The sequence below is a fragment of the Mandrillus leucophaeus genome, unplaced genomic scaffold (genome assembly GCF_000951045.1).
Source record: "Mandrillus leucophaeus isolate KB7577 unplaced genomic scaffold, Mleu.le_1.0 Scaffold110, whole genome shotgun sequence".
NCBI lineage: Eukaryota > Metazoa > Chordata > Mammalia > Primates > Cercopithecidae > Mandrillus > Mandrillus leucophaeus.
Genome location: NW_012099210.1, coordinates 3,041,514 through 3,057,119, shown reverse-complemented (window position 1 = coordinate 3,057,119; position 15,606 = coordinate 3,041,514). Strand labels below are relative to the sequence as shown.

Sequence of the window (15,606 nt, the reverse complement as noted above, 5' to 3'; positions counted from 1 at the left end):
ATTAATTTCATTCTGATGATATATAGGCTGCATAAAAAAGACAGCAAGGGTAATGAATTTGCTTCTTACACTGATCAGTGAATATGGTATGAATTGAACATCCCACCAGGAGCCAGAAGGTCCTGTATTGTCATTCAGTTGTCTCTTCAACCCAGTAAATACGGAGTGTTTCTCTGCCACTACTCCAACTTACCTGTTATCCATAGGTGTTGAATGAGTTCATGTTCCTCATCTGTTGGAGCTTCAGAACACAAAAACTGTGTCAAGAGGGCCCTTTTTAACTGCAAGTGGAAACAGAGCAATAGCCATGAAGTGACTTTGAAGGAAGCTGGAGCTTAATGAATGAAAGTCCCCTGTCCCACCTAGAGCCATCTACTCTCCAAGGCCTCTCATTCACAGGACTAGGATTTGGTTCCATCTTCTGAATGTACACTGCCGTTGGGCACCCAGAGATCCAGCACTTGTATTTTTTAGTCCAAAGTGTAAAAGAGAGCAGGCCTAACCATTTTTTGTTTGTTTGTTTGTTTGTTTGTTTGTTTTTGAGCCACTGGACACAAGGCAATTGGGTATTCCTTCTGATTAGCTTTTGTTAGCTCAGGAGGAAGCCTTTCATCACTTCCCCCTTTGGGGGCTCAGCTTCCTCACCAGGCATCTGGGCCTTCACTCTCTCCCTCTGTATTCCCTTTGACAAAAGTTTCCTTTTCCTGTTCCCTTAGCTTTGTCCTTTTTGCACTTTCTGTAATCCCACCAGCAGCAGTGTTCCCTTTTGTTTGGAAATAAGGACGAGAAAGAAAGGGAGGTAGAGAAGAGTTTTAAAATTTTGAGAAATGAATAAATATGTTCTTTTAAGTCATAAACCGCTGAAGGTCAAGTGCCCTTGTTAAATATTGTAGAGCGCTAATAAAATCTCATGAACCTAATACTTCTGATATAACAGAGCATAGCTATTATGGAGTCTAAGCAGTTGCAGAGGTTAGGATTTTCCTAATAATAACTGCATTCAATTCATAATCTTCACACTTATTTAAACCTGTTTCTAGTCATTTTTCATCATATCCATGAATAATTATAGCTACTCATTCTTATATCCATATATAACTGCATATTTACCCTCTAGGTTTATGCTTGATTTAAACCTGGTACCATAGTTATTCCTAATTGTAAACTGATGATGAGATTTCACATGTGTATTGCATAATTTAGTTCAGTGTTTGTAAAAATTGTTTGAAGGTAAAATATTTTCATAAATGCCAAGAATTATGATTACTTTTGTCATGTAATTTCTAAGACTCAGTTTCTCCTACATATAGTTCCTCTCTTAAGGAAGGTTTATACACAGTGCTTTTTAAAAATATTTCAAGATTGGAAGCATATTTTTGGTTGTAGTACATACTGAATTATTCTTGCTGGTTTGAATCTTGAAGAAAATGAAATGTAAATTCAGATTAAATTGGTGTCTCTTTAGTACCCAGAATGTGTTTTTGACATTTGGATAGTGCCCATTAAATTCTTTGTATTTGACTGTCGATTATTTTTAAAATGTATTCTGAATTTGTGTGTCTATTCTGGGTTTTATTTGAACTGAATTTTAGTTAAGTAAAGAATTTTGATATACTTTAAGTAGCATTAAATAAAATGAAAAAGAGTGATTTCAAATATTAATCTTTTTAGATTCTTTTGCCATATGTTCTTTTCCCAATTTATTTTGTCATATAGTTTCCTTTTGTTCAGATGTCATTTTTCTTTGGATTTTTGCTTTACTCTCTTCGCAAGATTATGAAAACTGTCTCTTCTGTAACTACATTCAGAGTGAAACCTGCAAACAGGAAATGCCCAGGTAAAGATGGTTAGATGGCAAAAATAGTAAGCACTGCATATTTAAATGTGATGCTTTTGAAATCTTTTTTTAAGTAATCACAAGATATTTGAGAGTTTGGTTGTCCTTCTCAGTACACAGGAAAGAAACGTGAAATTTTGGTTGAGAGAAGTAGCACCATAGGGCAGGAGCCAAAAAATATAGCAGTAGGCAGCCCAAGAGAGGTGTCAAATTCAAGCTAATTTCACTTTTGAGAACAAGATTTCCTCTCAGACAGTGCAGCTCAGAGGATAGAAGATAAGCACAGAAAAACAGCATGGGATCTTTGAGGTGGGCACAGGTTAAGGATAAAGAGCAAGGGGATGTGATTTACACACATAGAGACAGTGTGAAACTAGGCCTGGAGCACTGCAGAAATGCTGACATCTCGAAGTTGAGAGAAGAAAAGGTCAGAGGATTGGATTCACAATGAGGCTATAGTAAGTTAAAAGGCTTCTTTTTTATGCAGTAAGATAAGAAATAGAAGGTACGCACACTGGAAAGGAAAAGTGAAACTGTTTTTCACAAAGGATATTACTGTGTATATAGAAAATTCTTGAGCAGGAATGAGCAAACTATAGCCTACAGTCTAAATGCAGTCTACCATCTATTTTTTTATCACCTATGACCTAAGATGACTTTTATATTTTTGGGCCATGGAGGGGGAGGGCGGTGGTAAGTGTAAGATGGCACAACCATGTTGGAAAACAATTTGACAATTTTTTATAAAGTTGAAACACATTTACCATATGGCCCAGCAGTTCTCCTGGGTCACACGTAAGAATCAAAGAAAAAGTATGTCCACACAAAAACTTGTCTATTATTTGTGAGTAATAGCACTGTTATTCACAAATACCCACCAAACTAGAAACCACTTAATTGTCACTGGTGAATTAATAAATTATATTCGTAACATACAACAAGAAAAAAGAACCCAACCATTGATACATACACCATGGATGAATCTCAAAAATAAGCTGAGTGAAGGAAGTAAGTCAAACCTAAAAGAGTACGTACTGCTTTACTCCATTGATAGAAATTTTAGAGCAGGCAGAATTCATCTGTAACAACAGAAAGCAAGTCCATGATTGCTGGGGAGCAGAGGGAGGGGCAGTACTGCAAAGGAGCTAAGGCAATTTTGCGGGTTGGTGGCATGACCAAAATATTCTGAATCTGATTGGAGCTGTGGCTCGTCGTCGTGTACATTTAGTAAAACCCCTAATGCTGTGCCTTTAAAATGGGGGCATTTTATTGTATGTAAGTTATATCTCAATAAAGTTGACTTTTTAAAACACATTAACATATTTTTAAGAATCACAGTAAGACCTGGCTTAAACTAGATTGTGAACTTCCATAGAGCCCAGACTCTTGGATAGACACTGTTTTACAAAACTGCAGCATACAGCTGAATATTAGGCACCCAAAAAATATTTTTGAGCAGATCCCTGAGCAAAAGAAAGAAACAAGACAGCACATTAGGCTGAGCGTTGAGGAGTGAAGCTCCGTGAAGTCGGCCAGCAAGGCTCAAGGCCAGAGTTCAAGTCTATGCTGAGGCTGGGTAAAGCTGTTGGATATAAAACTTTTTGTTTTAGGTTTGTTCATCTTAATGTTTATTTTTCTATTGGTGGTAAATATGTGTGATGTAATCTACTGTGACTAGAATTACAGATAAAGTCTTTTGAATGGCAGACAGGGATTCAGACTATTAACTGCCTGTGGAGTACTCTGTATAGGAAACAATTTTATTGAAATAACGTAAGGAGCCTGAATTGGTAGTTTTAATAAAATCAAGCCTGACTCATCTATTTGAGGACCGGAATTATGGAAATAACATCTTATGCTTCAGGAGTATTTTAAGGTTGGAACAGTTATACTCATATTTATGAAAAAACAAAATTTGTGCATAAGTAAAATTTTAACCCTGTGGAAAAATAATATTTTTATTTGGCTTCTTTATGTTAACCCTGAAGAAATTCCTTTAGATTATACAACTTCATGAATGTTAAGTTTCACTCCTCCAGCCACCCAGAATGCCAAAAGGAAAGGCGGCCAAGGGAAAGAAGTGGCCGTGTCCCCTGCTGTTGCGGAGAAGCAGGAGGCCAAGAAAGTGATGAATCCCCTGTTTGAGAAAAGGCCTGAGAATTTTGGCATTGGACAGAATATCTAGCCCAAATGGGATCTTACCCACTTTCTCAAATGCCCCTGCTACATCAGGTTGCAGCAGCAAAGAGCTGTCCTCTATCCAGAGCTGAAAGTACCTCTTGCGATTAACCAGTTCATCCAGGCTGTGGACCTCCAAACTGCTACTCAGCTGCTTAAGCTGGCCCATAAGAGACAAAGCAAGAGAAGCAGCAGAGACTGTTGGCCTGGGCTGAGAAGAAAGCTGCCGGCAAAGGGCACATCCCCACTAAGAGACCACCTGTCTTTCGAGTAGGGGTTAACACTGTCACCACCTTTGGAGAACAAGAAGGCTCAGCTGGTGGTGATGGCACATAACATGGATCCCATTGAGCCAGTTGTCTTCCTGCCTGCCCTGTGTCCTAAAATGGGGGTCGCTGACTGCATTATCAAGGGGAAGGCAAGCCTGGGATGTCTATGCATAGGAAGACCCTGCATGACTGTTACCTTCACACGGGTTAACTTGGAAGACAGAGGAGCTTCGGTTAGCTGGTGGAAGCTATCAGGACCAATTAACAATGACAGATATGATGAGATCCACCATCACTGGGGAGGCAGTGTCCTGAGTATCAAGTCTGTGGCTTGCTTTGCCAAGCTGGAAAGGGCAAACGCTAAAGGACTTGCCACTAAACTGGGTTAAATGTGCGTGGTTGAGTTTTCTGCACATAAAAATAATAAAAATTCTCCTTCCAAAAATAAATAAGTTTTCAGTATTATCAGAAAGGTACTTTTACAGGGGTGGATCATGTTTTATTTCATGTCTAAAAAAATAGGCTTGAGTCAGTGTATTCTGCTTTTTAATCCTTTTAAATTTTATTTACAATATTTTTCAGAGTTTCTGGGAAATTGTTTAGTGGCCCTGCACCTACGTTCCTGTGAGGGACGAGTGCTTTGGTTGAATATGTTCCTCCCCACCACCACCCCTAGATTTAGACCTCTTCCCCCACTCTTTGCTATTCCACACACTAAGGGCTGCTGGGCCTGCAAGCGATTGGGTGTCATTGCCCCTCTGCTTGAAATTCAGAACAGAGAACTGTTTTTCTTATAATATTTTAATAAGCAGAGGGAGGAGGTAAAGATTGATTTAACTGAATGGCCCAGTATTTTAATGGAAAGGGTCATTAGTATTCCAACACTCATATTTTGCATTTATTCACAAAAGTTTAAAAAGATTTTTTGATTTAATTCTGATGTTTTTATTGAAGTGATAGTAGTTTATTTTCATAAAACATGTTTTTGTTTTTCATTATTGCTTAAATTCTGTGAATTTATAGAAACAAAACATTTAAGTTGTGAAAACTACTTAAGATTATGCCTAATAAATGCATGGTTGTGGTTTTAAAATTATTCAACCTAATGTAAATAATATTTTATCTCCTAGCATTGTCACTAATGGGAGTAGTATTGTCCAACATAGGAGGGTCAGGCACAGATGGAAGATCAAAATCTCACTCTGCTGAGGCTCCATCTATGGCTGTGCTCTCTGAACAAGGTTGCATTTATAGATCTCTCAGAATAAAACTTTATCTTTCTGCCAAGAAGAAGTTAACCCATCTATTAATGTGGAAAAATGTTGCTTCAAACACAGAAGTCTGTTTGTAATGTGTATCAAAGTGGATTCATGAATGAATCTATAGCAGTATTTTGCCAGAGTTGTAAGAATGTCATTTATAGCTTACAAAGTGATAATAAAAAGAAAATATGAACATGTGTGTTAATAAAGGCAAGCTTACTGAGGTATAATTTATGTAAAATAAAATTTAATGAGTTTTGACAAATGAATGTAGTCATGTAACCATAATCAATATATATAACATTTCCATCACCCCAGAAAATGTTCTTTAAAGCAGTTTTCAAACAGTGGTTGTGAGTCCTTGGACAAACACAGTGTGACCCAACAAGCACTTTGCCACCAGGGCTGACTCCCTGATGGGGTGTGATTTCTAGTCCTGCTGTTTGGCTGCACTCTCAGCAAAGGTGGCAACTTGGGATCATGTTAATGTAAGACCCTGTCTGTTCTGGTAGACTGGTGGGGCCTGTCTGCTTCTCAGACTTAGTGGAGAATTCCTGCAACTCTGTGTCCCAATGAGGAAATTTTTTATCACTCAGGTTCTTAAACTGTGGATTTTAAATTTTTGCAGGATTGGACATTCATTGATTTAGGTACATTTACGAAGTAATATTTGTTGTTAGTTTAGAATTACAAAATGAACACTTTGAGAGAAAGCTTATAAAGGTCTAGGAAACAAATGTGGTGCCCTTCTGGGAATTTACAACTTAGGCAACCTGGCCTTTTAAAGATGCACATAACAGAGAAAGAAGACTACATTGCCTTGCTGTGTTATTTATGTTTTTTAATATAAAAAATTTGACCATATATTCAAATTACAATGCATGAATCACCATTTTTTAGAATAAGATTTTACAAATACAGTTGTCATTATTTTCACTATTAAGTATTAATTATTATTCTCTAATGTAACTCTGATTTGCTTTTAGGCTTACATGGAAAAAAGTAATAAGAATCTTGTCAGGCCTGTGGTCTTTGGGTCAGCTTTATAAAATTAATTAGAGCTATTAAGCAGGCACACCATTTATTTATTTGGCCATTAAAGCTCTAGACAGAAAACCCCAAACTGTTTGCTTCTAGGTTGTTAGAGATAAAACATTAATTAGCATTACCATTGCCTCTCTGAATCTTCCCTTTTCCCTGTAGTGGACAGTGCAAGTGGGGGAGCCAATTGCTAGACTGTGAAGCCATTCCCAAGGTAATTAATCATATTGACAGGAACTTAGCTGCCTGTTGCTCTACTAAAACCATCTCCGTCAGTATTCTCCCTCTGGTATTCAGTCACCCTTGCCTTTTCTAACCCTAAAGACTGAAACATAACCAAGATTTAAGAGAGAGATAACAGCCATTTATTTACTCTAACTCCTAAGGGAAAATAGTATTTTCTTAAAGAGTAATTTCCTAAAATAAAGGCATATCTGTTTCTAAAATATTTTTACTTTATGCAGAAGTATTTTTTAAATCTTTGCAACTATTTTTATTTGCTAATTTACCAGTACTTACTCTACTTAGCTGTACCATCAACCTCATTTTTAAAATTTTGTTTAAAAGTTAATTATACTTATTTGTAAATGAAAAAATCAAAATAAGTATCTCACATTTACATATTAGCTTCAGAAAAGTAATTTTACAGCTTTTGTGATATTAAGTAGTAATTTTGAAAGAACTATAACTTTTTTATAGATAGGATAGTCTTATTATAAATTAATATACTGTCTGTCTAAACTGTGATCGTGGGAGGCAGAATAATGTTCTCCTCCCCAGAGATTTATTATCCCAACGCTTGGAGCCTGTAAACGTTAGCTTATTTCAAAACTTTATGGGTGTAAATAAGTTAAAAAATCATGAGAAGGTGAAATTATCCTGGATTATCCAGGTGAGTTTTAAATGCCATCACAAGTATCTGTCTCTGAGAGAGGCAGAGGGACACACACACATGAGAAGGCTCTGTGAAGGTGGAGGCAGGGATTGGAGAGATGTGGCTGCAAGCCAGGGAATGCCAGCTGTCCCCAGAGCCTGTAAGGGGCAAAGAAGAGGTTTTTCCCTACAGCCTCTAGAATGAGTACATCCCAGCTTACACCTTGATTTCAGCCCAGTGAAACTCATTTCTGATTTCCAGCTTCTAGAACTGTGAGAATAAATTTTTGTTGTTCTATTCCACCAGGTTTGTGGTGATTTGTTACAGCAGCCGTAGGATGCTACTACAGATTTTAGCATCAGGAAGGGGAGTACCCTTGTAACAAATACCTAAAAATGTGGAATTGCTGTGGAATTGGATAACGGGTAGAGTCTGGAAGAATTTTTAGCCCCATGATAGGGAAAGCCTAGATTGCTTTAAACAAAATATTGGTAGAAATGTGGGTATTAAAAGTGGTTCTGATGAGAGCTCAGAAGGAAATGAGGAACATGTAATTGGAAACTAGAGGAAAGAAAGGTGATTCTTAATATTTACAGGCATACCTTGGAGCTACTAGTTCAGTACTAGACCACTGCACTAAAGCTGATATTCCAATAAAGTGAGCCACATAATTTTTTTTGGTTTCCCAGTGCATATAAAAGTTATGTTTACACTATACTGTAGTCTGTTAAGTATGCAATAGCCTTATGTCTAAAAACCAATGTACATGGCTTAATTTAAAACTGTATTGCTAAAAATGCTAGTGAAATGATCACATATTGTTGGAAAAAAAATGTGCCAATAGACTTGCTCAACTCAGGGTTGCCGCAGACCTTCAATTTGTAAAAGATGCAATAGCCGCAGAGAGTAATGAAGTGAAGTGCAGTGAAACAAGATAGGCCAATACTGGTAGAAAACTTAGCTGAATTGTCTCTCCCAGTCCTGTAGAAAGCATGTAAATGATGGACTTGGATATTTAGGTAAAGAGATTTCCAAGCAGAGCGCAGAAGTTACAGTCTGGTTTCTTCTTGCTTCTAATAACAAAATGTGAGAGGAAAAACAAGTCAAGGGGAAACCTCTCAAGCAAGAATGAATCACAGTTTGATAATTTGGAAAATTCTCAGCCTGTCCAGGTTGCAAAAGATGGTAAAATTAGGAGATTCACTTTTAGGAAAGTACGCCAGAGAGAAGGTCGAGGATGTAACTAGATAACCTTTGACTAGTGCTGAAGATATCAAGCATGTGACTCAACAGAAATCAGGAGTGGAGATGAAATTATCCAGGGAAGATCAGTGGAGGATCCACTTGTTTAATGGCAAAAATACACAGGAAACCCACAGGTTTTTTGGAAGTGTTTTATCAGCAAAAATACTGCCAGCTTGAACTGAAAAGGACAGAGACAGGATGAAATATAAGACGGCTGTTAGACTTATCAAACTATACAGGCTTATCAAAACAGTGCTCAGTTGCAAATATGTGCTACCCTTAAGGTAAAGGAAAAATGACTTCAAGGATACAGCTTTGGCCTAAAGTCATATTCTCAGACTTTAAACCTTGCCCCGCTGGGTTTTGAAATTACTTAGGAAAGGTGACTCCTTTGTTCTTTCCATTTTTGTTTTCCTTTTGGAATGGGAGTGTCATAACTGTTATCCTATGTCTATCCCACCACTGTATCTTGGAAGCAGATAACTTATCTTTTAGTTTCACAGAATCAATAGTTGGAGAAGAATTTTGCTCCGGGATGTATTATACCAAAGTCTCCCCTGTACCTGATTTAGATGTTTAGATGATGAGATTTGGGATTTTTGAGCAATGAAATTTATGTGAGATTTGACCCTTCTAGTTGATGCTGTAATGGTTTGAGACTTTTGGAGATGTTGGAGTGGGTTACATATATTTGGCACATGGGACAGACATGAATTTGTTTCTTTAAAATCTGGTTATTCTCCTACCCTTTGGGTTCTCAAGCTAAGTAGGTGGGGTCAGCATTTTCCTTGCTCCCCAGTTGTTGCCTGCCTTTACACGGTCCTGGCTCCTTTGAGACTTCTATGCCTGGCTTTACCATGCTTCCTCCTCTCTCCTGACATTCACTACCCTTCTGGCACTCACTATCATTCACTGAAGGTTCAGCTCTTGGCCGCCTTCTCCAGTTCACTTCTGCTATGGGTCCGTAGGTGACTTCAGTATCTACCCAAACAGCCCATCCAGTCTCTGGTGGGGCAGCCCCTTGGCTTTCTCATCTTGCATTTCCTTTAGACATTATATTCTTAGGCCACAAACTCCTGTCCTTCAGTTCACTTTCTTAGTATTCATTCAGAATTTTTTTTTTTTTTTTTTTTTTTTTTTTGAGGCAGAGTCTAGCTCTTTTGCCCAGGCTGGAATGCAGTGGCGCAATCTCGGCTCACTGCAAGCTTCGCCTCCTGGGTTCACGCCATTCTCCCGCCTCCTGAGTAGCTAGGACTACTGGAGCCCACCACCATGCCTGGCTAATTTTTTGTACTTTTAGAAGAGACGAGGTTTCAGCGTGTTAGCCAGGATGGTCTCAATCTCCTAAACTCGTGATCCGCCTGCCTCAGCCTCCCAAAGTGCTGAGATTTACAGGTGTGAGCCATCATGCCCTGCCAGAAATAATTCTTCATCAGAAATTGCTGTCCATTGATCTTGCCACTTTCTCTATATCTCAAGCAACCCTACTTTTAATATACCAAACTCTTATGGCCCAAGAATAGGGAAGGTAGATTTCTTTCGAGAAAAATCAAAATGCCACACCTGGAAGAAAGGTACAAAGATGTTAAGTAGCAAGAACAATAGGGGTCCACTACATAATACTTGCACGGTGCATATATTGTGTTATGATTTTTTGCTATTGTTTAAACTAAATAATCCTGAGTATTTTAATTGTGTGAATAACTTCCAAAGAATATTTCTTCTTAAAAGCTGTGTTTAAATGTTAGTACATGTTTTCTTTAGTGAAATGATATTTTCTAATTGTTCTCTAGGTAGTTCAGGAAGCTTCCCAGGCTCCTAAGAAGGTGAAATGCAACATCAGCAAAAATGATCTATACCAAGTCACCTGTGCCAATCTTACGTAAATTATAAGTGCTTGTAAAGTAATTAAGGTTTGAGTTGTTCAGTCCATTTTTTGTCTGTGAAGCCTGTCTGTGGTGTCTTTGTAATTGTGAGCCAGTTGTTCTCCTGCTTAGCAGGTTTCAGGGACACCACCTTTCCCATACATGTGTATATTAAATAAATGTTAGCTAATTTTAATAATAAAGCAAGATGTAATTCGATCTGCTACAGAAACATCATACTCTGCATTACAGATACAAGTGTAAATAATTTGGTGTAGACACACACCACTGGATAGCTCCGTTAGCATCAATAACTAAGAATTGGTTGTATAAAAATAACCTTACATAATAAATGCTTCTCTGTTCTTTCATTTAAATATTTCCGAAATGTTTTACTGCCTCCAACACAATTTATACCCAAGTGCAGAAAATGTTTGTTAAATGTGTTGTATTTGGATGTGAAGATGGATGGTAAGAGTAATTCACACTCATCTAGATTTGCCTTTGGTTGATTTTCTGATTGTCATGGGTTTTGTCCATGCCACCTGTGTCATCACCTGGTCTCACTTTTGGTCATGATATAATTCATAGGCTGGCTAACAGTTTGAGTTGTACAACCCACAGATATAAACTGCTTTTTTCTTCTGTGGCCTATTTTTTGTTTGTTCTCAAAATACCATCCCAGCTGAGCTAATAGGCCAAATCCAAGTATAATCTACTCTGAGACTGAGCTTGGTTTTTTCCATAGCTTATTTTGGCCACTGCTGATCTAACTCAAGATACTTTAAAACTCCTGATCAAATTCTAAGGACAGTGCATTTATATTCTGTCATAATTAACAGTGAACAATTAAAGACATTTATGAATCAGAGCCAAGATTCAGTATTTGCTAGTGATAAAGGGCAATGTCTTATTTATCATATTATTACACTGTGACATTGGCAAGTTTTGAAATAGCTTAAAGATGTCTGCCTTATTTTCTAAATAAGAGGGAAATGGGTTACAAACAATTAAACACATCTCAGTGTGATTGTATGTGTGAAAAATATCTTCATATCGGGTAGTTTAGTTTTTAAAGTTCCTTCAATGCACTAATGGCGTACAATTTAGTTTAACAGCTTGGTGTGTTGTAATCAAGAGTGTGAATAGGCAATCAAATACTTCTCTGAGATTCTGCTCCCCAAAGAATTCCTGGGAAGCCTGTTGCTATGGTGCAATCTCACCTGGGACTTGTTTAATGTCTTTCTCAATCAGATATATTGACAGAAATGAGCTTAAAAACAGAACTCATAGAAAATCCAGAATGGAGAAATTCGGATACATAAATGAAGCAATGTAACTCTCTGTTTTTTTTTTTCACTTGTACTTACCAATTCTTGTTTGTCATCCCAAGAGTCTTAAAATCTACGAAAGATATTACTCTCTCACTGTAACGGATGCTGGATGTCATAGAAGGCTCTGTTTATCAGATGAGAAACTGTGAAGATGATAATCTCTAAAACCCTGCAAACTAGATTTTCTATACCCAAAGCTGCTTCCCTGGAACTTTGGCAGCTGTGATAATTGTTGCAGACCTTCACTGTTTGGTACTGCCACCGTATTTAGATAATGTCAAAGAAAGGCTTATGAGTCACAGTTATTAAATTGCAGGAGACGATCATGTCAGAGTAAAGCCAGGTAGTGAGACCTCTGATGGGTTACTCAGGCTTATATTGTTTTTAAGAGATTATTATCTTGTCCCCTCCACCTTGAAATCAATTTCATTTCCACACCCTGGAGATCATGGCATGGGGCTGAATGAGTGATAAAGAACACCAGCTCTGGAGTCACACCTTCTAACTGCATATCCCTACCATGCCATCTACTTGGTGTAACCTTAGATATTCATGATCTACATCTCTAAAATGAGGGGAATAGTAATATATTCCTCACGGGGTGGATGTAGAATTTAAGGGTAATAATAACATATTCCTCATGGGGTGGTTGTAGAATTTAAATAAAAGATGCTTCACCCGTAGAAATTATTCATTGGGTGTTGGCTATATTCACACTTTTGATATGCATAGAAAGCCTTAGTATATAGTATGTAGCTCATTGTATGCACTTAATAAATAATAGTAATACTATTATCATGATACCTTAAATGAGTCTGTGTCAGATGCAGACTTACTGAAAACTTAGGAGGAAATACAAGGGAATGGCTAAAATTTGACTTTATCATAAATTTTAGTTGTATGAATGAATGAGCCGGAGTAGTGAACCAGAAAACATCAAGTCATTCTCTATACTGCCCTGAAGTATACACATGCAAGGTTTCTGGGACTGAAGTCATCCTAGCAGCCTTTTCAGTGAAAATGTTGCTGTTCTTAAATCTAGCTAAGTACATGCCATTTTAAAACACAGTGTTTTTCAAATTAATGTGTGCTGCTGAGAAAATGTCAGGTTTTGCTAGATCCTGTATTTTTACCTATTGTTTGATATTCATGTCATTCATAACATAATACTATTAAAATGCTTTGTTTTTATTGTAATGCATTAGTTCATTTTAAAAGATAAGTGTCACAGATGTGTAGTAAAGTGATAAGTTAGGTTTAGATCCAAGGAGAATGAGAGATGGAATGGGACCTATTTACGTTTGTGTGTGGAAGGTGGTGGAGCTATTTAAGAGGATGCTTGAGTTTGAAGAAGGCAGCTAATTACAGATTGCTAGAATTTGTGAGAGTAAACTTAATGTTCTGCAGGTGTATACCTTGAGATGATTGTAGATCATCCCCAAGAAGAGACCCATTAGATAGCCAGACACATGGACTTGCACCTTGGTCAGGAAGATCTAGGTCGAAGTTGTCGATATGAGATCCACAACTACATAGTCATTACTTGAAGCCATGGGAGCAGCAGAGGCATGAAGAACACAGGCCCTACAGTGATCCTCAGGGAATCTAGTCCCCAGTGTTTCCTGTGCACCATATGACCGTGGCTCTATCTCCTCTGAATGATAAGTGTTAACAGTTCCTACATCATAGGCACAATTACTGAGAGATCATTGCCTTTCAGTCAATTTGATTTAAAGACTTAGAATGATAGGTAGCACATAGTACATGCTTTTAGTACATTTTGGCTGATGTTGTCACTATTATTATTGAGGGACTCACCTAGGGAAAATTTCTAGAGCAAGTAGAAAACTGGAAAAAGCAGTATTTACAAGAGGCGGGGAAGAACAGGATTCTATGAAGGAGACAGTATAGCCAGAGGAGGCAGGATGGGCAAAAAATAGAAGGTGATATCAGTGAAGCCAGAGGAAGGATGAATGTCAAGGAGGATGTCATCAGCGATTTTGAAGGATGCAGAAACGTCAGGGTAGATAGATGGAGAACGGAAAAGTGCCCTTTGGATGTAGCCACCAAGAAATGGTTAGTAACCTTGGGGAGAACAGTTGGTACAGAGTTTAGAGCAGCAGCCAGATAACAGAGTTGAAGAGAAAATGAGACCTGAATAAGTGGAGAGTCCTTGAAATACCTGTGTCTGGAAAGGGAAACAGGAAGTGTCTGAAGTGAAGGACTGGGGAATCTGGGCACTGTCAGAGAGTGATGCGATGGTCAGGCTGAATATGGAAATACCTAAAGAGAAGGTGAAGGTGTCGTGGGTGCTACTGCAGGCTGTAGAAGTTCTGAGTAGTTTAGGAGGTCCCCAAGCAAAATGAGTAAGGGAGGATCAGGGTCAGTGCTTCAGTAGAAGGGTTCCCTTTGGAAACCACTGCCTCCTGAGTGAATGGGAGGACTTTAGAAAAAGCTGACCACAGCTACATTGGTGGTACTTCAGAGAAAAGTCTCGCCTGCTATGTAGGAAGTTGGGTTAGTTTGTTCTCTTTTGTGGGAAACCGCAAACTCTCATAAATAGAAGGCCTTGTCTGTTTCTAGATTTCAGACTCCAGTGTGAGTTGTAAGGATCCTAGGATATTTCTTGTGAAGAGCAAAAATTGCCCAGTGAAGTATTGATTCCTTCATGGTTCCTGGACTTGTTCACGGAACCACTTTTCTCCCTACAAGGCCCAAGAGAATTGGGGTCAACCCATGGCTTGCCCAGAGGTGATCCTTTCTATAGCCCCTTTATTCACTTTGCTGATGAATTCAGAAGGTTGTGGGTCTCGGTGTTAGACTGTGTTGTCCTTTCTTTCCAAAGGGACCTAGTCTTCTAACCCTGTTAACACACATGCTTGCAGGGAGACAGGCAGGCACTGTCCCAGGCATTAAGGTTGACGATACCCCTAGGGAGGTACGGGCCAGCGTGCTGGCCGCTGTTTGCAGGAGCCTCAAGCCCTACACGGGAGCCCTGACCTAGCCTGGCACTCTGCGGAGGATTTACACCAAGCATTTGGTTTAGAGATAGCATTATCTTGCAATTTCGGCTTCCTACTTCTGGAAGGAGAGAAGACTGTTGTGGAAGTAAACTTGATCTTTTCCTGTGTATTAACTGGAGGTAGGGAATTGTTACCATGAAAACTGCCCAGAGTAGCTTCAGAAAACAAGGGCAAAGAGTTTTTTGTTTGTTTGTTTTTGAGTATTTTCATAAAATTGACAAAGGAATTTCTTAAAAGAGTAATATGATGGGAAATACTGAATTAAGACTTTGAGTTACCTTAAATCAGTATCTGAATATTAAAGAACACCACAAATGTACCCACCATCCCTGTACTGGACTCCCTTTTTTTTTTTTTTTTTTTTTTTGGAGATAGAGTCTCACTCTTTCTCCCAGGCTAGAGTGCAGTGGTGCGATCTTGGCTCACTGCAACCTCCACCTCCTGGGTTCAAGAGATTCTCCTGCCTCAGCCTCCCGAGTAGCTGGGATTACAGTCATGCACCACCACGCCTGGCTAATTTTTATATTTTTAGTAGAGACAGGGTTTCACCATGTTGACCAGGGGGGTCTTGAACTCCTGACCTCAAGTGATCTGCCCGCCTCAGCCTCCCAAAGTGCTAGGATTACAGGCGTGAGCCGCCATGCCTGGCCAGCATTGATATTTTGATGTCTGCAGACT

General features: G+C 38.6%; 1 protein-coding gene and 1 pseudogene across 4 annotated transcripts in view; both read left to right on the top strand.

The window, feature by feature from the left end:
• Positions 1–15,606, top strand: part of PKP4 (plakophilin 4) — a 228,820-nt gene that overhangs the window by 89,987 nt on the left and 123,227 nt on the right. The window lies entirely within an intron of this gene.
• Positions 3,886–4,673, top strand: LOC105547919 (annotated as a pseudogene).